This window comes from Chlorocebus sabaeus, chromosome 8, assembly GCF_047675955.1.
Source record: "Chlorocebus sabaeus isolate Y175 chromosome 8, mChlSab1.0.hap1, whole genome shotgun sequence".
Classification (NCBI taxonomy): Eukaryota; Metazoa; Chordata; class Mammalia; order Primates; family Cercopithecidae; genus Chlorocebus; species Chlorocebus sabaeus.
Window position 1 is genome coordinate 23801330 of NC_132911.1, and position 23683 is coordinate 23825012.

Sequence of the window (23683 nt, forward strand, 5' to 3'; positions counted from 1 at the left end):
GTCTTTCCATTTAATCTATTCGAGTTTGGGACTCTGACTTCTCAGCTTATTGTTTCTAAGGAAATGTGCAGGAAACGTCACATATCAGCTTTTGAGAGTAAAAATAATGAATGGACGTGTGAAATGAGTAAGAATTAGTCTTACCCTCTGTCCCACCTAGGCCACGTGTTTGCCTTGTGCCTCATTTCCCACAACTGGAAGCTCCCAGCTGAATAATCATATCCCAACATGCTGAGCTAATTGAAGAAAGGTGCTATATAAACATGAGGTACCATTATTATGGTCATTTTCCCAGACCTTGGGGTTCTCCACCCACTTCCTCTAAACTTACAATGAAATAAAAAAAACGTAGCCGCCAAGTGGATGCAGATTTGAGAACAATGCCTTTGGCGCCCTCTAGTGGTCTCCTCTATGTAGAAATCACTTGGATGATGGAGGCTTAGTTCAAGACAGAAATTTCCTTCAAGCCAGTTTAGAGGGGAACAGATACGGTAGAAGCACATAAATCCTTCACATTAATATGTTTAAACAAAATTATCATGTACAAAAATGTCAGGCAGTCTTCACTATATTTAAAAATAACATTAGCATCTTTTCTGAATGGGAAAGCCACAACAAATATTTTTCTTGACAACCTAGTCACTCAACAAGTTGCTGCTAGGGCAAATCTCTCTATCCTGAAACTGAAGGCTACATTATGGATGCTCGAGAATATGTGGAAGTACTTAGCAACCAGGACATCTAGTAATCAGCCAGTACTTTATGAATGCTTCTTGAGTCTGTGTCTTGTCTCAAATCCACCATGATCTAGCTGAATGAGGTCAAACAAACCATTTGTCCTAGCTGACCTACAATTTCTTCATTCCTAAAAAGAAAGTATTGAACCAAATTGGTGGTTTCTAAAATTATCAATTGCTTTAATCAGCTGAGCCCATTTTTATGGATGAAATATTCCACAGAATGCAAAACTATAAAATAAAATGAAAGACTGTGGAACCATTCCAGCTTAGGCTGTGTCGAGGAGGCTGAGCTTGGTCAACTTAGATCTTCTTTTCATTTCCCCCAGAGTCTCTTCAGAAGCCTGATACAACCCTAGAACTCCATGGTACACAGTTCAAAAATCATTTTTACTTGTCATCTCTATTGTTTAAGCTCTAACTTTAAAAATGCCTTAAAATATTATTTTATTAGTTTGCTGATAGGTGACTATTATTATTTGAGACAGAGTCTCCCTCTGTCGCCCAGGCTGGAGTGCAATGGCATGATCTCAGCTCACTGCAACCTCCACCTCCCAGGTTCATGTGATTCTCCTGCCTCAGCCTCCCGAGTCGCTGAGATTACAGGCATGCACCACCACGCCCGGCTAAATGTTATCCAGGCTGGTCTTGAACCCCTGACCTCGTGATCCACCCCCCTCAGCCCCCCAAAGTGCTGGGATTACAGGCGTGAGCCACCAAGCCTGGCCGGTACTTAAATTTTTGACCTTTCTATTGCTCTCTAGTATTTTTTTTTTAACTTCAATCATTAGTATGTGCACAGAGGTAGTGACGTTAAATAAAAATGTACTCCCAAGCCTCCTGTGTATCCTCATAATGCTTTTAATATTTTATGAGTCTACAAATACTTCTATTTAATCACACATACTCCTGAGTATCAGATACTCAACTTGATGCTGGATTTTAGCAGGATAAAGAAGCTGATTGAAGTGTAATCCAGTGGACAGAATTTTAAAGGCTAGAAAGTACTATCACATAATATAACTGGATAATGCCAAAAATGTATATGAATACTGACATTTATGTGACAAAGTAGTCTACATTTTATAGCTGTTCAGAGAAAAGGGAGAACAGTATGTTTTGAGGAATCAAAGGACAAAGTGAGAGGAACTTAACCTATAAGAATAAATGACCTTGGATACTCAAAAGGATCAGAGGCATATTTTAAAAGTCTTGATAAAATGTGGGCAGGACTGAATATACAGAACCTAGCTTTGCGAGGCCATGGCAATGCAGTGGGACCACAGGCTTTAAATTCAACGGTTCCATTGCTTCACCCTGGCTCTACATTTTTGTCAATGAGAGAATGTTCATGAACACACAAACAATATGTGACACTAAATATTTATCTATTTTCCTCCCTTAAAGGATGATATAAAGAAAAAAAACCTACTCTGTTCTTATATATATGTACTTTTTATCATGTAAAACATAAGAGTACAACATATTTACAATATAAGTTCACAAAGTATATTTAGAAAGGTTATTTAAGTTTTAACCTTTAAGCAGATAATTCATTTTTAAAATTTATTTTTAATACATAAATCAATAATGTTAAGTGTTGGTATAACACTTAGAAACATGAACATATATGGGCATATGAAAAGTTTCTCACTGTCAGGTAAGCATGCCTCAGGAACTCTACTGGCTAGGTAAGTGCTGCCCTAAACAGACAGCACATGTCATCAGTCATCACCTACCCAAGAGGTAGACTATGTCATAATATTGGAAATCTCACCTTTCAAATGGAACATGGCTAGATGAAAGGTCTTTTTTTTTTTTTTCTTATGTCATTATAAAATTCCATCTTCAGGGAACAAAAGTCAGATAGAGAAGGTAAGAGGTAACCTGAAAGTTAGCTGATTCTTATAAAATAATCACCACTTCTAGTTGATCTTCACCAAAATACACCATACCCCTCACCTATTACAAAATTGAGGAAAAAGCTGTTTCTTCTCATAAGTTGCTATTGCTGCTCTTTTTCATTTCACACCCAGGCTCATGTGTTTTCTGGCTCTGGAAGGGAGTAAATGGGGGCAGGAAACATGGTTTTACCTACTCTACTTCCTGCCAGGTCAGCCCTAGGAAGTGCTAAGTACCTGGAGCTGTTGGTTCAAGTCAGGTCCTGAAATCTCCCTGAATCAGTTTGGTTCATGCCCTGGAGAAGGAGACTTGCTGTTAATAAAACATATAGCCAGACTAAGAAAGAACACTGAACGTCTTTCATCACATTTAAGTCAAGGGCAAGAAAAACAGGATAATCCCAAGGATGCTGGAAGGGTATTTGAATATGAAAAGTCAGCATCTCTTCTCTATTGAAAAATATTTTAGTGCACTTGAAATTAAAAAATTATATTTGAATATGTAGGTAACATATTTTCTAGGGAGAAAGGACATATAACTATTGGAAAGAAGGACAGATAATTACTATTATGCAGAGAATGTACCTAACAGGAAAATAAAAACATTGCTTTGACAACTGTGTAGAATCAAGAGATTCAATTTAAGCAAATGATTACAATACTTACATATGAAATTTCATATATGTTCTCTAAAACAGCCATAACAGCTTCTACTGTGAATGGAAAAATAGTCCATTCAAAATATAATGGGATACACTCCATTCACAATAGTAAGAAAAATGAAAATACCATAAATAAACCATAACAAGAAATATTTTAGACAAAACTTGAGAAGATATAACAACAGAAACGACATAATGGGGATATGGTCTATTGTCTTTCTGAAACACGCAAAGTTTATTTCTTGGCCATCCCAGTCTGATGCTGCAAGTGGTAAAAGATTATTTTAACACAATTTTATATCACTGTTACTAACTTTGAGTCCATGCCTTGAGCAGAGAATTTTGGACTTTAAAGTTTGGAGTTTTAGATTGTGTACCACTATCAAAAGCAAGCAGCTCACCTCAAATCCCTTGATGTTCTCAGACTTACAGCCTCTTCCATTCACCAGCCACCCAGGCTTCCAAAATTTCTGTTTAATGGGCTCTTTATTACAGGTGACCATAGAGAGCCTATGCATGTCATCAGCTGCCAGCTGCCAGAGAGTTCAAGCCCTTAATTGTACAAAAATTTTTTATGGCTGTCAGCACCAACAAGACCAGGTCGTAAATCCTGAATTTCACCAACTTCTTTGCTGGAAAGGCTCTTGGCTACAATTTTTTTCCAGCACTACTTTTCGTATTAGTTTAGTCCTAAGCACAAAAGTCCAACTAAGAGATCCAGTGTCAAAAATACATTATTGTAAACAAAAGAATGATGAGTTTATGAAGGTAGAAATTATTAAAGGACAGTGATAACTTACAGAATCTTTTGACATGCCAAGAAAATAAGCTTGGAGGTTACACAGGCAGAGATCATGTCTCAAATCAGAAGAGGACACATTCTTCTGCCACTGCTGAGATTTAGGTGGCACATGTAACTGACACTGGACACTTATGCCACTGGAATTTCAGGGACGAGTTCCTGCTTATCCTGGGTTACCTATCAGTCTACAGAGTTATTCAAACAAGTCCATCACAATGTTTTATAGGCACCAGGGAGCATCCTGTTTCTTGATGCTGTTTCTAACAGTCCTTGGTTGTGCATTTGGTTCCTGAATGCAACCTCTGTGTGGTGCAATGCTCTCCTCTCCCAGGCTGACTATATGTGACTAATAAACTGATATGGTTAGGCTCTGTTTCCCCACCCAAATCTCATATGGAATTGTAATTCCCACTTTGGGGGGAGGGACATGGAAGGAGGTGATTGGATAATGGGGGTGGATTTCCCCCTTGCGGTTCTTATGCTAATGAGTTCTCATGAGATCTGGTTGGTCAAAAGTGTGTAACACTTCTCCCTTCCCCTTCCCTCTGTCTCCTGCTCTGCCATGGTAAAATGTGTTTGCTTCCCCTCCAACTTCCACCATAATTGTAAGTTTCCTGAGGCTCTCCAGCCATGCTTCCTGTACAGCATGTAGAACTGAGTCAAGTAAACCTCTTTGCTTCATAAATTACCCAGTCTTGGGTAGTTCACTGACAATTTCATCTGTCCATTGTGTTGGGTGTTTTGTTTGACCATCCCCCTAACCCTATGGTGAGAATTATTTCCTCGTTAATAAAATGAAGAAGAGGCCAATAGAAGACCTTTGTATAGTTATATTTTGTTTTCAATGCCAAATCACAGTATAATCATTTATAATTTTTTAAAAATAATTAAACTTAGCATATGTAGAATAATCCACAAAACTTGACTGAGAAGAGAACAATACAGATGTCTGTGATCAAGTTCATGTGTGTGGAGACCATGGCAACTTTCCCAGGACTGCAACTTATCCAGCAGCAGGTGCAAGAATAGCAAGTGCAGTACATGATCCAATGCGGTCTGCAGCCTGTTTTAGAATGCCTGTGAACTAGGAATTATTTTTACTTAAAGGGTTGTAAAAATAAGGAAAGAATAATATGCAACAGACACCAAATGTGGACTGCAAATATACTATCTAATATACTATCTAATCCCTTATAGAAAAAGTTTGCTGACCTCTAATATAAAGTAGTACAGGTTTGATTGTGTTAATTACCAATAGGTATACTTTTGAGTGATGATTTATTTATTTGCAGAGATAGGGTCTTGCGATGTTGCCCAGGCTGGTCTCAAACTCCTGACTTGAAATGATCCTCTGGTCTCAGCCTCCCAAAGCACTGAGATTATAGGCATGAGCCCCCATATGCAACTTTAGTGATTAGTTTAAAAGTTCTGAAGCTGTCTTCATCCACTGCATCTTTTGTCACCCAATCATTTTTCATTGTACCCTAGGCCCAAAGAAATACCTTTAAGTACTACTTATTAAGTAGCTAGGTACAAAAGATAAAATATTTATGTCCTAATGACTTAATAGCCATTTGAAAATGATAAAACACATAAATTCAAAGAAAAATATTTTTACTTCATTAAAAAATGACAGTTACTTAACTTACTGAGTGTGTGAACTTCTTAGGTCTATATGATTTCCTAAAGCCCAGAGTGGGATTGGACACTGTATTAGTCTGTTCTCATGTTGCTAATAAAGACATACCCGAGACTGGGTAATTTATAAAAGAAAGAAAGTTTAATTGACTCACAGTTCCACATGGCTAGGGAGGCCTCACAATCATGGCAGAAGGCAAAGGAGGAGCAAAGTCATGTTTTACATGGCAGCAGGCAAGAGAGCTTATGTATGGGAACTCCCCCTTATAAAACCATCAGATCTCATGAGACTCACTCTCACGAGAATAGCATGAGAAAGACACGCCTTTATAATTCAATTACTTCTCACCAGGTCTCTCCCATGACACATGGAAATTATGGGAGCTACAATTCAGGATGAAATTTGGGTGGGGACACAGACAAACCATATCAGACACCATCACCCTCATTTTCTGTTCTACAGTGATTCACACTTGCTTTTTAGTACAGTAACTACTGAAAACCCATCTTTACAAAGATGATCTAATGGTGAAATTGCAAGCAACTATTACTATTACTAGAAAGGAGGAGACCACCCCTCATATTATCTTATGCCCAATTTCTGCCTCCAAAGAAAGAAGAGGTAAAAACTAAAAGGCAAAAATAAAATCCATAGGCAGAGAGCCTGGTGCTGCACCCTGGGCCTGGTTAAAGATTGACCCTGACCTAACCGGTTATGTTATCTATAGATTCTAGACATTGTATGAAAAAGCACTGTGAAAATCCCCATTTTGTTCTAATTACCAGTACATGCAGCCTCTAGTCACGTACCCCCAACTTGCTCAATTGATCACGACCCTTTCACGTGAACCCCCTTAGAGTTGTAAGCCCTTAAAAGGGGACAGGAGTTGCTCACTCGGGGAACTCGGTTTTTGGAGATGTGACTCTACTGATGCTCCCAGCTGAATAAAGCCCTTCCTTCTACAACTTGGTGTCTGAGGGGTTTTGTCTGCAGCTTGTCCTGCTACATTTCTTGGTTCCCTGACCAGGAAGTGAGGTGATTAACTGACGGATGGTTGAGGCAGCCCCTAAGGCAGCTTAGGCCTGCCCTGTGGAGCATCCCTGTGGGGGACTCTGGCCAGCTTAAGTGACGTGGATCCTGAGAGCACTCCTGGGTAGGCCTTTACCCCAGTGGAATGCCTCGTCAGAGGGGTGCATGGCAGGCCCCCACGGAGGATCAACGCAGTGGCTGAACACCGGGAAGGAACTAGCACATGGGGTCCGGACATCTGAAACTTGGTAAGACTGGTCTTTGGAACTTACCTACTCCATTTGAGTGGAAGTGTGGCCTGATCACCCACACCGTGCCTTTATCGGCACCTTGGTTTTGGTTTTGACTTGGTTTGAATTGCTTGATAGGATTGGTCTTGGGAATTTGCCTATTCCATTTGAGTGGAAGCGTGGCCTGATCACCCACGGCATGCCTGTACCAGCACTTTGGTTTTTGTTTTTGACTTGACTTGAATTGCTTGATAATTTGGTTTTGGTTTTGACCTGGCTTGGATTTCTTGATACTCTGAGTTTGGTTTTGATTCTGGTTTGGTGTAAACCGTAAAAGTGTGTCTGTGCCCTTTTTACCCGTTCTTTGTTTTGTGGTATGGGTGTGGTGTTTTTTCTCGAGGAAGCATGGGTAAGGGACAAAGTAAGCCCACCCCACCAGGAACTATGTTGAAAAATTTCAAAACAGGATTTAAGGGAGACTATGGAGTACTATGACACCAGGAAAACTTAAAACTTTGTGTAAGATAGACTGGCTAGCATTAGAGGTGGGTTGGCCATCAGAAGGACACCTGGACAGGTCCCTTGTTTCAAAGGTATGGCACAAGGTAACCTGTAAGCCAGGGCACCCAGACCAGTCCCTGTACACAGACACTTGGTTACAGCTGGTTTTAGAACCCCGACCCCACAGTGGATGACAGAACAGCAGCATAAGCAGCTGGAAGAGACAAGGAAAGACCAGCAGAGAGAGAGAGAAAGGAAAGAGACAGGGAGAAAAAGAGGCAAAGAGAGAGAGGAAGAGACAGAGAGACAAAGAGGGCATCAACGAGAGAGAGAGGAAGAGAGAGGCAGAGAGAGAGAGACAGAAAGTCAAAGAGAGAAAGAGAGAGATACATAAGTAGTTAAGAGAAGAAGAAGAAGAAAAAAAACAGTATACCATATTCCTTTAAAAGCCAGGGTAGGCCGGGCGCGGTGGCTCACGCCTGTAATCCCAGCACTTTGGGAGGCCGAGGCGGGCGGATCACAAGGTCAGGAGATCGAGACCATGGTGAAACCCCGTCTCTACAAAAAAAAATAGAAAAAATTAGCCGGGCACGGTGGCGGGCGCCTGTAGTCCCAGCTACTTGGGAGGCTGAGGCAGGAGAATGGCGTGAACCTGGGAGGCGGAGCTTGCAGTGAGCCGAGATTGTGCCACTGCACTCCAGCCTGGGCGACAGAGCTAGACTCCGTCTCAAAAAAAAAAAAAAAAAAAAAAAAAAAAAAAAAAAAAAAAAGCCAGGGTAAATTTAAAACCTATAATTGATAATTAAAGGTATTCTCTGAAACCCTATAACACTCCAATAGCACTTTGCTGTCAGTGTAAACAAGGGCATAGCCCGAAAGCACTGAGGTGACTGACAACTTGTAGCCTTCCTATCAAAAATCCGTAACCTATCTGCAGATGACCCAGATGCTTTCAATCTGTAGTGACAACTACTTTTCTAACAGAAGAAAGTAGAAAAATAACTTTTAGAGGAAACCTCATTGTGAGCATACCTCACCAGTTCAGAAGTATCCTAAGGGGGAAAAAAGAAAAACAACAAAAAAACTAAAAGGTAGCTTACTAAGTTAAAAATCTTAAAGCATGGGGCTATTCTGTTAAAAAAGATGATTTAACCTTAACCACTGAAAATTCCCTTAATCCAGCAGGTTTCCTAACAGGAGATCTAAATCTTAATTACCACACAAAGGTCTGACCAGACCTAGGAGGAACTCCCTTCAGGACAGGACAATAGATTGTTCCTCCCACGTAATTGAAGGAAAAAAAAAAAAAAGTCATCTATACCAATTCTAAGTTAATTTGGACTAAACAAGGTCTTACTAATAGCATAGGATAACTGAAATTCCGAACTTACAAGGTTTTCAACAAAAGTAAAGTTTGCTAAAAGTTAACAGTGTAACATGTATTATAGTAACTTCTAATCTTGTGGCCTTAGACAGTCTAGCCCATAGGCATAAAGGAAGTTCGCTTTGGAAAAGAATGGTTATCTTCGAAAAAAAAAAGTCGGCGGGGGGGTGGGGGGAAGCAGGGGCAAAATCTGTGTAAAAAGAATGTTATATGGTAAATTATTTTCCTGAAATAAATTAACTGGTTGTTTAAAGAAAGAAATGTTTGTAATAAGTCAGAAAGTTAAGGCATGTTGAAGAATTGCCTGTAAAAGTTGTGAAATAAAAAAAAAAGTTATAAAAAATGTGTGTAAGAAAAAGAATTTATGCAAGACATGTTGTATAATTTAAAAGTAATTAGGCCTCCTGAATGTAAAACTATTGAAGAGACAGTTCATGTGCAAGGTGTATAAGGAAAGTAAAGTATACCTTTGGTAAAGGGATTATAAGGAGACATAAGAATGTCAATTTTTACTTACATTAAAAGGTTACCTACATTTTTACCTACATTAAAATGTTAATTGTGTGTAAATTCTGTGTGTAAACATATTAGCTAAAGTTAAAGGGGTATCATCCAGTTTTTCTTTGAACTGGACATTAAAGTAAAAACACAATGGGTTTTTCTTAAAGCACTAACCTGCTCTTCAACAAAGATTATAAAAGGTTAAAAAAAGTCTATAAAAATCTTACCTTATGGTCCGACATTAAAAATTGAATAAATATATCTATAAAGTTGTATTAAAACTAAGTTTAACATTAATAACATATTAATATAAAGGTGAAATTTAGCTTATCTGGTATACAAATCATACAAAAAGCATTATTAAATAGAAAATGGTGTTTGGCTTTCTTTGGTCTAAAAACTAATAAAAATAGGTGCTAAAAGAAATTTCTGTCAGAAGGCACCAAAGACTATAAAGTCCACTGTTGATGTCCCCACATTTAAAACAAAAGATCAGTTTCTTAGAAATTATATACTTGGTTTATCTTCCACTTTCCTTTCCCTCAAAACTAAAAGTCTTAGCACAGGTACCACCCCTAGAATTTCCAGTAAACCAGTGTCAGCCTGAAGATCACCTTCTCATCAAAGGGTGGAAAGAAAACTCGAGCCAGCCTGGTAAGGACCCTACCTTGTGCTGCTAACCACCGAGACTGCTATTCGTACAGTGAAAAAGGGATGGACTCAACACACCCGAGTCAAAGTGCCACCCCCTCCAGAGTCATGGGCCACCATCCCAGGGGAAAAGCCTACCAAACCAAAGCTAAGAAAAATTTAACTCTTTCATCTATTCTATTACTCTTTCTTTTCATTGCTCTATTGCTGACCATCTAGTTATTAACATAACCAAGTCAATTTCACCTCAAACTATTGCATTTAATGCTTGCCTTGTTATATACCCTGTGGGGACTTGCCAAGTCAAAGACAGCTCTCTACTTCAGAAAAGTACCCCTGTCCCTCCTGACTCTCCTCAGACTGGGCATTAGTAAACTAGGACCATTTAATCCGGGGAGATTTTGATAAAGACTCCAGTGTCAACCAGGAGTCTTGCCCCCCCAATGTAGAGCTTTTATGCCATAGTCGGTCCAACGTTCTGTGGACCACTAAAGAGCAAAGATGGACTACCCCAACTGGTTTTTGTAATTTCCTAAAATCGTACATTCATTTTACTAGAGGATCATAGAAATTAAAGACTTAAAACAAACTTTGGCAATTAAGACAGAATACCAAGATGCAAATGCCTGGTTGGAATGGATCAAATATTCCATCCACACACTAAACAAAAGCAATTGTTATGCTTGTGCACGTGGCAGGCCAGAGGCCTAGATTGTCCCCTTTCCACTAAGGTGGTCCTCCAGTTGACCAGGTGTGGGCTGCATGGTAGCTCTTTTCCAGGATGCTACAGCCTGGAGTAATAAGTCACGCCAAGCTCTTTCTGCTATATCCCAAAGTCCGGCACCCTGCGGCTCAGCCCCTGAGGGTCATCCAGCTCCATCTCCCAACACTAACTTCACTTCATGTCTCTCACGACAGGGAGGAAACTTAGCGTTCCTTGGAGATCTGAAGGGATGCAGTGAGCTTAAGAATTTTCAAGAGCTTATCAGTCAGCCCTTGTTCATCCCCGAGCGGATGTGTAGTGGTATTGTGGTAGACCTTTACTGGGCACTCTGCCAAATAACTGGAGTGGCACTTGTACTTTAGTCCAAATGGTTACCCCTTTCACCCTGGAATTTCATCAACCAGAGGGAGGAAAACTAAGACATCGTAAAGCAAGAGAAGCCCCTTGTGGGTCTTTCGACTCTCATGTCCATTTAGATGCAATTGAAGTCCCATGGAGAATATCAGCTCAATTTGAAGCTTGAAATCAAATAGCTGCAGGATTTGAGTCAATATTTTGGTGGGTGACAGTTAATAAAAATGTTGATTGGATAAACGACATCTATTACAACCAACAGCAATGAGCTTTTCATGAGTTAAAAGAAAAATTCATATTGGCCCCAGCCCTGGGGCTACCTGACCTGACAAAACCCTTTACACTCTATGTATCAGAAAGAGAAAAAATAGCAGTTGGAGTTTTAACCCAGACTGTGGGACCCTGGCCAAGGCCAGTAGTCTATCTCTCAAAACAACTAGACGGGGTTCCCAAAGGCTAGCCCCCATGTCTAAGGGCCCTGGCAGCAATGGCCCTGTTAGCACAAGAAGCAGATAAACTAACCCTTGGGCAAAACCTGAATATAAAGGACCCCCATGCTGTGGTAACTTTGATAAATACCAAAGGACATCATTGGTTAATAAATGCTAGATTAACCAAGTACCAAAGCATGCTATGTGAAAATCCCCGTGTAACCACTGAAGTTTGCAACACCCTAAACCCCACCACCTTGCTCCTGGTATCAGAAAGTCCAGTTGACCTTAACTCTGTAGAGGTGTTGGACTCAGTTTATTCTAGTGGGCCCAACCTTGAACATCAGTAGACTGTGAGCTGTATGTGGATGGAAGCAGCTTCGCCAACCCCTGCAAAATGACTCTGAAGAAGACAACAAGCCCTGCTCCAGTCACACCCAGAAGCTTACTGGTCCACACACAGCTGAAGCATGAGAAAACTCATTGCAGGACTCATTTTCCTTAAAATTTGGACTTGTACGGTAAAGACTTCAACTGACCTTCCTCAGACTGAGGACTGTTCCCAGTGTATACATCAAGTCACTGAGGTAGGACAATACGGTCCTATTATTTTATGGTTATTATAAGTGTACTGGAACTCTAAAAAGAACTTGTTTGCATAATGTTATTCTATACAAGGTATGTAGCCCAGGAAATGACCAACCTGATGTGTGTTATGACCCATCTGAGCCTCCCATACCCAGTTTTTGAAATAAGATTAGGACTGATGACTGGTGGGGGCTCATAAACGATAATAGTAAAGTGTTAGCCAAAACAGAAGAAAAAGGGATGCCCAAACAACTCACCTTGAAATTTGATGCCTGTGCTGTCATTAATAGTAATAGGAATAGGATGTGGTTCTCTTAATTAGGAAAGAGGCTATATGGCAGAAAATAAGTACATTTGACATGAATTAGGACTGTGTGGAAATGAACGTGCATACTGGTCTTGTATCACTTAGGCTACTTGGATAAAAAATGAAAAGGATCCTGTCCACCTTCAGAAAAGAAAAAGTGGCCCTTCCTGTACCAGTGGTTAGTGTAACCCCTTAGAACCAGTAATAACCAACCCCCTTAATCCTCGATGGAAAAAAAAGGGAGTGTGTAACCCTAGGAATCAATGGGGCTGGACTGGATCCTCAAGTAAAGATCGTGGTTTGAGGAGAAGTTTATAAAAGCTCTCCTGAGCCAGTATTTCAAACCTTCTATGATGAAATGAATGTGGCAGTACCAGAAACTCCAGGAAAAACAATAAATTTGTTTTTGCAATTAGCCAAGCATGTAGCTCAGTCTCTCAATGTCACTTCATGTTATGTATATGGAGGAACTGTAATTGAAGATCAATGGCCATGGGAAGCCTGAGGATTAGTACCTACAGACCCAGTTCCTGATGAATTCCCAGCTCAAAAGAATCACCTGATAACTTCTGGGTCCTAAAAGCCTCAATCATTAGACAATACTGTATAGTAAGAGTGGAGGACTTCATCCTTCCTGTGGGAAGACTCAGCTGCTTCGGGCAAAAACTGTATAATAGTACTACAAAAACAGCCGCCTAATGGAATTCAAACCACACTAAGAAAAATCCATTTAGTAAATTTCCAAAGTTGCAAACCATGTGGACCCACCTGCAGTCCTACCAGGACTGGACAGCCCCCACTGGATTATACTGGATATGTGGGCATAGAGCTTATGCCAAATTACCAGACCAGTGTGCTGGTAATTGTGTTATTGGCACTATTAAACCATCTTTCTTCCTACTGCCCATAAAGACAGGTGAACTCCTGGGCTTCCCTGTCTATGCTTCTTGTGAAAAAAAGCAAAAAAAAAAAAGCAAAAAAAAAAAAGCATAGCTATAAGAAATTGGAAAAATAATGAATGACCCCCTGAGAGAATCATAAAACGTTATGGGCCTGCTACTTGGGCAAAAGATGGCTCGTGGGGATACTGGACCCCCATTTACATGCTCAACCGAATCATATGGTTACAAGGTGTCTTAGAAATAATCACTAATAAGATTGGCAGAGCCTTGACTATTCTGGCCCAGCAAGAAACTCAGACGAAAAATGCTATCTATCGAAATAGATTGGCCCTCGACTACTTGCTAGCAGCTGAAAGAGGGGTCTGTAGGAAATGTAACCTTACTAATTGCTGTCTACACGTAGATGATCAAGGGCAAGTAGTTGAAGACATAGTTAAAAATATGACAAAACTGGCACATGTGCCCATGCAAGTGTGGCATGGATTTGATCCTGGGGCCTTGTTTAGAAAATGGTTCCCAGCACTAAGAAGATTTAAAACTCTTATAATAGGAGTTATAATAGCAATAGAAACCTGCTTACTGCTCCCTTATTTGCTACCTGTACTTCTTCAAATGATAAAAACTTGTAAGCCCTTAAAAGGGACAGGAATTGCTCACTTAGGGGGCTTGGTTTTTGGAGATGTGAGTCTGCTGATGCTCCCAGTTGAATAAAGCCCTTCCTTCTACAACTCGGTGTGTGTGAGGGGTTTTGTCTGCGGCTTGTCCTGCTACACTAGTATAATATACCATGTTAGTCAGATAGCTAATATTATTGCGTTTGCCTGGGAAAAGTAAAATATCTTGTTTTACCCTGCGAGTTGCTATGTTAATGGGTACACAATATAAAATAATGTAAAGCAAGATTCCAATAGCATAAAATGTGTATGCAAGAGGAGAGGGGAGTAAAACTGTAGAATTTTTTATGTTATTAAAATTAAGTTGTCATTAGCTCAAAATAGACCTTTGTAACTACAGAATGCTTTATATAAGCCTCATGGTAACCGCAAAGGAAATACCTCTAGTAGATACACAGAAAATAAAGAATAAAGGATCAAAGCTTACCATCGGAAAAAATTAACAAATCGCAAAGAAAGACAGCAAGGTTGGAAGAAAGAAAAAATGAAAATTGAGTATAGTATATGTCTTTATCTTTAAGTATTTTCCATTTCATTCATATTTTCCTATTTATGTGCATACAGTGCAAAGTTGTCTTCTACATATCTTTTTCTGAATTTTTGTGGTTTTCCATCTTTTCAATCTTTATTTGTGCAGCTTGCCTTTTTTCTTGATTAGATTTAGATGATCATTTTGTTAGAGAACTATTTTTCATTTTCATTATTTTCTCTTTTCTGGTATATTTCTGCCTTTAGCTAACAGTTTCTCCTTTCGTTTTCCTTCAGTTGATTTTGTTTTTTCTTTTGTTCTTTTGGATTTGTAAGTTTAATTAATTAATTAATTTTTTTTTAGTAAGGCTATATATTTTTCTCTGAACTGTACTTTAACTGTAGTCCATATATAAGGGCCATTAGATCACTATTTGGGGGTACATGAAATTTTTGTTTTATTTCATCACTAACTCACACTATTTGAGATAGCATCATTTTTATTTCTAAAAGATAGGAAGTCTTTGTTTTCTGGTTTTCTTGGTAGTTTCTAGCTTATTGATAGAATCTTTTTGAAGACGTTTTGCTATACCTGTTAGAAGCAGTTGAAATAGTCTGTGGGAAACTCATTGAGAATGTCAACGGCATTGCCAGTAATATTCTGGCATTAATTTCAGGGTCCCACTCATTCTCACTCAGACTTTGTCATAAAAATAAAATGTGTGAAGCTTAGGACTTTTAAAATAATGTGAAATCAAATAGGGATTACTAAATTTAATAACATAGGTTTTTCCTTCTGGAGTGGTTCTAAAATTCATTCCAAAATAATTGCAAGACATGATCTAGGGCAATGGTGGAATATCTTTAGAATAATTTAAAAGGGAGATAACCTCCTATGGTGGATCCTTTGAAGTAAAAAACACTCACATGGATTTGCAAATGCTGCATTGTTTTAAAATATTCTCATTTTGTCAATTCAGTCTTATTCAAAATATACTAAATTTGAAGTTAGCTACTTGAGTTAATATCCTGCCTATATAACTCATTGTGTTATCTTGAGCAAGTGCTAGAACTTCACTGACTCAATATTGTCATAGTTAAACATACAATAACAAAGACTTTCTTAAATGCATGATTTGAAGATTGTAAATATTATTCATTTAAAGCACAAAGCTCATTGCCTGCCATAATGAAGACATCCTGCAAATGTCTATTCATATAACTACCATTTGTAGGTATACACATACTCATATGGTTTGGCTGTATCCCCACCAAAATCTCATCTTGAAATCCCACATGCTGTGGGAGGTGATTGAATCATGGGGGGCGGGTCTTTCCTGTGCTGTTCTCCTGCTGCTGAATAAGTCTCATGAAGTCTGATGGTTTTAAAAATGGGAGTTTCCCTACAAAAACTCTCTCTTTGCCTGTCGCCATCCATGTAAGATGTGACTTGCTCTTTCTTGCCTTCTGCCATGATTGTGAGGCTTCCTCAGCCATGTGGAACTGTGAGTTCTCCATTAAACCACTTTCTTTTGTAAATTGCCCATCTCGGTTATGTCTTTATCAGCAGCATGAAAATGAACTAATACACACATTGATATCAAAATCACCAAAGTAGAAGCAAAAATATAAAGATCTTGTCCCACTCATACTACATTGTACTACTTTCAATTTTGTGAATCAGTAGATTGCAAACATTTTTAAGGAATAGAGTTTATACATCTTCCAAATAACCCATATATATGATGAATATGAAATTGTTATTCAATAAACTTTGTGAATTTTTGCATTCCTATTGAACAGTTTAGATTGTTCACATAAACATTAAAGCAATCTGAAAGTCTTGTATTTCTCTCATTTCGGTGTTTCACACAAATATTTGATCACTAGGTGGCAGCAATACATAGGGAAGGAGCCTGAAGATCTGACATTCGCTTGCAAAAGTTGGCTCTTCTGCATAAGCACAGCCAGCCTGTCAGCCTCCCAGTTGCTGTGATTGACCTGAGTTACTTCCCATCACTAAGAGCATTTCCCAGCTGAGGACCCAAGGCCATAGTATCCCTCTTTACCACCTCAACAGAATGGTCAGCGTGTCATTTGGGGATTTCAAATATTTTTAGTAAAAAAAATTACTGAATAAATGGTGGTACTTCAAAAATGCTGCCCACTGCTCTTAGGACTGCTTCTATTTCAACTCCAATAAGCTTGTCCTCTGTTTCAGTAGCTACATCATAAGCTGTTTCTATAGCTGTTTCTGTAGTTACATCATGAGCCCCTGTGAGGATATTTATTTTGACCTGTCAACATTTTTTACTTATACGTTCTCATCATTGTCCAAATTTAGTTATAATGGTCTATAGAATATTATTGTTTTAACCAGTCATAACACAGAGTGTAGAACTAATGGAGATTTATTTTTTTCAATTTTAGATTAATTCACAGAGTAGGTGCAAAGATAGTGCAAAGAATTCCCACATACTTTCCTGGTAAGGACATTTTACCTCTCTGCAATCCTGGTGGCTAGCAGTATTCCTCATACTATTGAATGAATGATTTAATAACAGTGGCCCTATAAAATATTGTACCTGTTAATGGATGATGAACATGATGTTTCAGTCAGCTTGGGCTGCTACAAGCAAATATCATAAACTAGATGGCTTACCAACAGAAGAAACTTATTTTTCATGGCTCTGAAGGCTGGAAGTCCAAGATTATGGTGCCAGCATGGCTGGGTTTTGGTGGCAGCTCTCTTCCAGGTTGTAAACAGCTGACATCTCTGTGCGTCTGTATATAGCAGAAAACAAGTGAACTAGTTCTCCGGCCTTTTCTTATAAGGGCACTAATCCCATTCATGGAAGCTCTACCCTCACGATCTATTACCTCCCAAAAGCCCCACCTCCAAATTCCGTCATATCATATTGGGAATTAGATTTCAAGGAATGAATTGGTTTTAAGGACATGCCATGGTCCAGATAAAGCTAAGAAACCAGTCACTATCCAAAGAAACATAAATTTGAAAGTCATTTTCATTTTCTTTTTTTTTTTTGAGATGGAGTCTTGCTCTGTTGCCCATGCTGGAGTGCAGTGGCATGATCTTGGCTCACTGCAAGCTCTGCCTCCCAGGTTCACGCCGTTCTCCTGCCTCAGCCTCCCAAGTAGCTGGGACTACAGGCGTCCACCACTAAGCCTGGCTAATTTTTTTGTATTTTTAGTAGAGATGGGGTTTCACCGCGTTAGCCAGGATGGTCTCAATCTCCTGACCTCGTGATTTGCCTGCCTCAGCTGCATGAACCATCACACCCAGCTCATTTGCTTTTCTTATTATTTCATATCCTCTTTCACATCGGCCTATTTGCATTTTATACCAATTTTCAACCATTTTTACACATTTACTATTTACTGCAATCTTTACTGTGCTCTTAGGTGAAACAGACATTATTCTGTTGATTTTACAGACAATTGAGGTGACAATTAGAGAGGTTAAGTAACTACACGATAATTTAAAAGTATAGAAATTTAAATAGTTTGACTTCAATTTACTGTTCTTTCTTCTTTGCCTCATTCTTCTTACCTCAATAGAAATATAATGAGTACTCTACTGAAAACAAATTTTATTCCGAGGTAAAAATGAGTTAAGCACTAAGGCTCTGAGCAGCATTTAATCTGAAAGCAAGAACCTTAAATACAGTCTCTCCTACTTTTTGAGTAGACTGGCTCCAGTTGTCTTCGCAGGGATAACCTCTTGTCAATAACTTTTCAGAGTTTAGAGATTTAAAGAATTTATTTTCACCTGACATGCATGGTATACCTGAAACCACCTTTGCAAAAATTATAACAGTGAGAAAATTATGGCAGTAAAAGGGATTTGACCCAACTGACTCCATTTTGCTTCTAACCTCCAAGCTGCACTTGTTCATTCCAAGGCAGAGGCTAAAATAACTTTGGGAGGAACTTAGTTTATAGCTTAACTTTGAAACAAAGATAATAACATCCCTTTCCGGAAACAAGCCCCCTTCTAGCCTGGGGACCAGACTGCCTTGTAAAACTAACCTATTAACCACAAGATTCGAAATTATGATTTAGGAAGTTATGAAGCTAGAGGTCACAGGATTCCATACGTTCCCAGTTGCTCCTAGCGATAGCATCACAATGGTAAATCCTAAGATTGAGGCTTGAGATGTTTTTTAGACCCTTAATTCTGATGCAACAGCTGGCAGCAACCAAACCAGTAATCTGGCTCAACCAGTTGTTCAATCCCACCCCGGAATAGAAGGCAGCAAGCAAAACCCATTTGACCCTGTATGATTTCATCTCTGACCCAACCTGTCAGCACCCTTCCACTCCCTGACCACCCCCCACCAAACTACCCTTAAAAAGCCCCCATCTCCACATTTTCTGAGAGACTGATTTGAGAAATAAAACTCCGGTCTCCCATTCAGCTAGCTCTGCATGAATTAAACTTTTTCTCTATTGAAATTCCCCTGTCTTTTAAACCAGCTCTATCTGGGCAGCAAGCAAGAAGATCCCATTGTATGATTACATACTTCTTGTAATAGTTAGGGCTCATTTGGTCTCAAGTATCAGAAATTCCAAACCACCCTGACTTTCACATTAATGAAATCATATCAGTTTCTAACTAAAAGTCCACATATGGGACTAACTTCAGGAGAGACTCAACTCAGACATCCAGACCATGTTACTCAGGACCTGTCCTCACTCTCTCTTTATCCTGCCTTCTGCAGCATTGACATCCCCCTCAATGTCCACACCTCCTTACTCCAGCCCACCCCACTTACCCCAAGACAGCACTAAGCTCTCAATTCATGGTAGCAAAATGGCTGCAGTGGCTCCGGGTGTTAACTTCACTCTACATTATTTAAGAGTACAGAGAGGTTCTCTCCTGGTAGATCCCAAGCAAATGCTAAGATGTATCCTTCCTTTGGCCTGAATTAGATATCATACAAACCTTACAGAACGGAAGGCAGGATCTGCTGTTGGCTATAAACCAACCAGGGGCCATGTCTGCAGCTGGGGGGGCGGGGGGTGGTCCTTCCCAAGCCTCCTGCTGCATAATGATGGCAGGGTGGATTCTCCACCATCTTTTGGTAGAAGAATAGCACAATGAATTCTGGGGAACAATTGGCAAATTATACCTCCTTCTCTGTGCCACTGTGGCTCAACCTAATACTTTATCAAGTATTTCTTTCTCATATGTACTCATAATTTATCTCCTCTCTGAATTAGATTTTGAGTGAGATTTTTAATAATTGACTTCTTCTGTAGTATCAAGACCTTTTATCAGGAATCATATCTGCTATGGCTCCCAGATGTGACAGGTGCTAACTAGGTGATTTAGTTGCATTATAAATTCTCTGAGTCGAACGTTCTTCAACAACAAAAATAATGAGTCCTATACTACTAAATTCTTGAGGGCCTGAGATAGCAGAGGTAAATTACCTAGCAGAGAAATAATTCTCTCTTCTCTCATGAGCTACCTAAATAGGCAGCTCAGGTAGGTATGGCCCAACCAGACACTAGTCCCTCACCTACCTGAATTCTAATATGATTTGGTGCTAAAATGCATCTTCCAGAAAACACGCTGTGCAGCTCAGCCAGGTGTGCTCAATAACTCACTCAACCTGATATAGTTATATTAGGGTTTTCCACAGGAACATCAGGTAACTGCAGGAATGAAACCACCACCTACCATCTCTCCCCCAGACAGACCAGGAAGAAGGATCGCTTTTGGCTAAGAATTCACTTGGGTGTTTACAAGTGATCATTTCAATAGGTTCAATGTGCCTTTATGTAACTAAGAGAATGTACATTAGAATACTTATTGCCCTACATTGGGTTTATTTCTTAGTACCTTCAAGTCTGAGGGATTGGTTTTCTGAAAATGAGGAAATAAAAGGAAAACAACTAAAACTTCTATTCATAGTAAAATTTTAACTCTAGAGCAGTAGTTATGAACTGGGGAGAATTCTTCTCCTTAGGTGATATTTGGCAATGTCTGGAGTCATTTTTGGTGGTCACAAAAGCACAGGGTTAGTCATACTGACACCTCATGGATGGAGGCCAGAGGAGCTGCTGAATATTCTACCATGCACAGGGCATCCCCTGACAGCAAAGAATTCTCTCTCTCGGCTCAAGAACATCATGATAGATTATGGACAGAAAAACACATTTATTTTCATTTTTAGGGTTCTACATTCTATAATATGTGAGATTTGATATTTTTCCTTCTGGAAAGATTGTGTGTGTGTGGTTACTTGTGATTAGTTACTTGTTGGAGAATAAAGAGTATCTGTAAGTCGCTGGAGAAGATTTTGATTTAAATTTGAAATGTCATTGGCTTCCCTAAGCCTGTTTATAGAAGGAGTTAGAGATCCAGACCAATGTTTTCCTCCTGATTTGCCAAATATATGGTATTTTGTAAATTACACATGTATATTTCCAAATATAATTCAGGCTGGGAAAAATCCACTTCATGAGGGAGGAATGTGCATTGTGGGTGTGATGGTAAAGCCCAAAAGGCAGAAAGAGAGTCACATGGCAGAATTTAGAAGAAAGGGCCAATTTCACAAAGAAGCACAAAGGTAAGGACTCTGGGCAGGTGACCACACATGCCAAGTGCCCAGGAGAGTTCTAAGTTATACCCCTTGTCCAGATGGCTATTTATAGTGCCCTCTTTCATCCTAACTATGGAGCAAGCTTAGACACTGGAGTGAATACATATGGAGCCAACTTAGGGAAGGATTCTATTTCTTGAGTTTCTTGCCATACGAATAAAACTACAGTTTTAAGTGCTTGCCCTCCTAGGTTGTTATTCTTATTTTCCTTAAGTCTTCAATAAAATCTGATACACTTACAAATTTGTGAATGGAGAATAAACAAGCCTGGCTGTTTCACCTTCATTGATAAGTAGCAGCTGTTTGCGGAGTTTAATGACAAGAGGCAAAGCTGGGAGAATAGAGCCGTAGGAAGGAGCTTGGTGGGCAAATTGGAAGGGTTCTTTTGAATTAAGTTCTTTTGACTGGGGACTTAAAAAGATGATTTAGTTATAAAAAATTTCTTTGTACCTTAAGCTCACTTTCTGTGCACTTCTTGGTTCTGTTTATGTCTTATTTACTTATTTGTAGTCTTCATTCCTTGAAAAACTCCAATTTCTCCCTGCCTGAATTTTGGATGCTATGCTCCTTCCTTCGGGTGAGATGACTTTTTAGTTCTCGCATGTCTACTTGGCATTTTATTTGCTCTTCACATAACTCTTGACTTTAGTTTCGTTTCATGGCCTAATTTTCTAAGTTATGCATCTAGTTACTACTCATGTTCCTCCCTGGGTCATAGTAAAAAATAAAAGCAGAGTCCTATCTGAGTTTGTGTGGTTGATATAAAAGAGAAAATTATAGTTATATTTCTAGATGGGTCCAAGATCTGAGAATGCATCTGCCAGGAAAATAGATTTTTATAGAGGTCCACCAGGCATAAGCAGATGGAAAACCAAGAAATGAATTTATGGCCAAAGAACAAATAGAGGGTGAAGTAGCTTGAAGCAGGATGTTCTCACACCTGGCTTGTCACTGGATTTTCTGTAGAGGTTTATAAAACATGGATGCCATGGCCCCATCATGGACCCATTCAAATGAAAATCATCCAGACTGGAATCTGAAACCCTGTATTTTTGAAGTGTTCTAGATGATGCTGATGATCAATCAGGTTCAAGAAGCTGGCTTCTGGGGATTTCTGGTGAATAGCTGGTTTGCAGGCATGGCTACACTATGGGTCCTGCCACCTTTGAGGATAGGCTTGTGGAACCTGAGAGATTCAAGATGTGTTTTTGACTCCTGAGTTTTGCTTAGGCCCAGTCTAGTTTGTATCCATATACCCTCCTGCACTCTAGCCTGTTACTGTTGCTTCTGTTTCTGGCTTTATTAGAGTACTGACTTAATGTACAGACTCTATCAATTTGGACTGGATCTTTATTTCCCATGGTTTATTCTAGTGGTACAAAAAGCAATCATTTAAATTTGACACAATTATATATAGTATGTAAATATATATAGTATGTAAATACACACACACACACACACACACACACACACACATATATATATATATTTTTTTTTTAAGTAAAATTTGTGCCACAAGGAAGAAGTAGTTTCCAAGCCTGTGAGGCTTCTGAGTATTGGCATGTGACTTTTTGTTACTCAGCTGCTTCTCCTGAGTGGTTTGGCTCATCTCATTATTTGTTGCTAAAGATTTTTGAACTGCATGACATATGTATAATGGTTTTCAGAAAATTGGCCAATTTTACACAATGTGTGGGACCTCAGTTTAAAAAGGATCTTGTCTCCAATCCATACATGGTATGTCTCTTAGTCTCCCATTATAAAAATCTAAACATTCTTATTTGTTTTCTGTTTATCTAATTTTCCTTGTTTTTAAATATTTTTCTGTTATTAAAAACACCTTCCTGTTATTAGAAACATCAATTATTACAGCAATGTATGACTTAAAAGTATAGTCTTCCCACAGTTCCTTCTGATTTAGGTAAATTTAGTATTCCTTGGTGGCTCTGCTATATACTAAGTGTAATGTGTACATATATTTAAATACATAAACACAAAGTCTCATTGCCAAGTCTATCCTGCAGACGCTGGCTGAGCAATGGATGAAAGGAGTATGCAGACACAGGTATTTTGTGTGAGCATGGCTAGGGGACTGCTCAGCTTAGAGAGGCCAAAGAAAGAGTGCAGCTTCGATAAGCTGGAGTGGCTTACATTTATTCAGTGCAGATTTAATGACAAAGACCTGGAGCCAACACAACCTAGGGATAATTAATATTGTTATCCCCCCACTTACAGGGAACAGTCTGGCATGTGGATGATCAAAGGTTGGCTTCCAGACAACATAAATAAATAAACTCCTTTACCCTCCCTTGCACCTACTTCTTGCCCTCTGCCTCAGGGTAAGGGAATTAGCTGCCTTCAGCTTTTATTCTCTCCCCAAGCTTTGCAAAACCTCCCGGCCTTCCAAGAAGGTTTGCGTCTTACCCTGTAACTTTTCCCACCACCCTGACTGACCTCCTACATCTTGTAATTTTAAGTTAAATATAAAAGCTAATCTCAAACCTGGTGAAAAGTAGGCTTAGGTGTGTATCATTAAGTAGATTCTGATACATTAGTTATATGAATT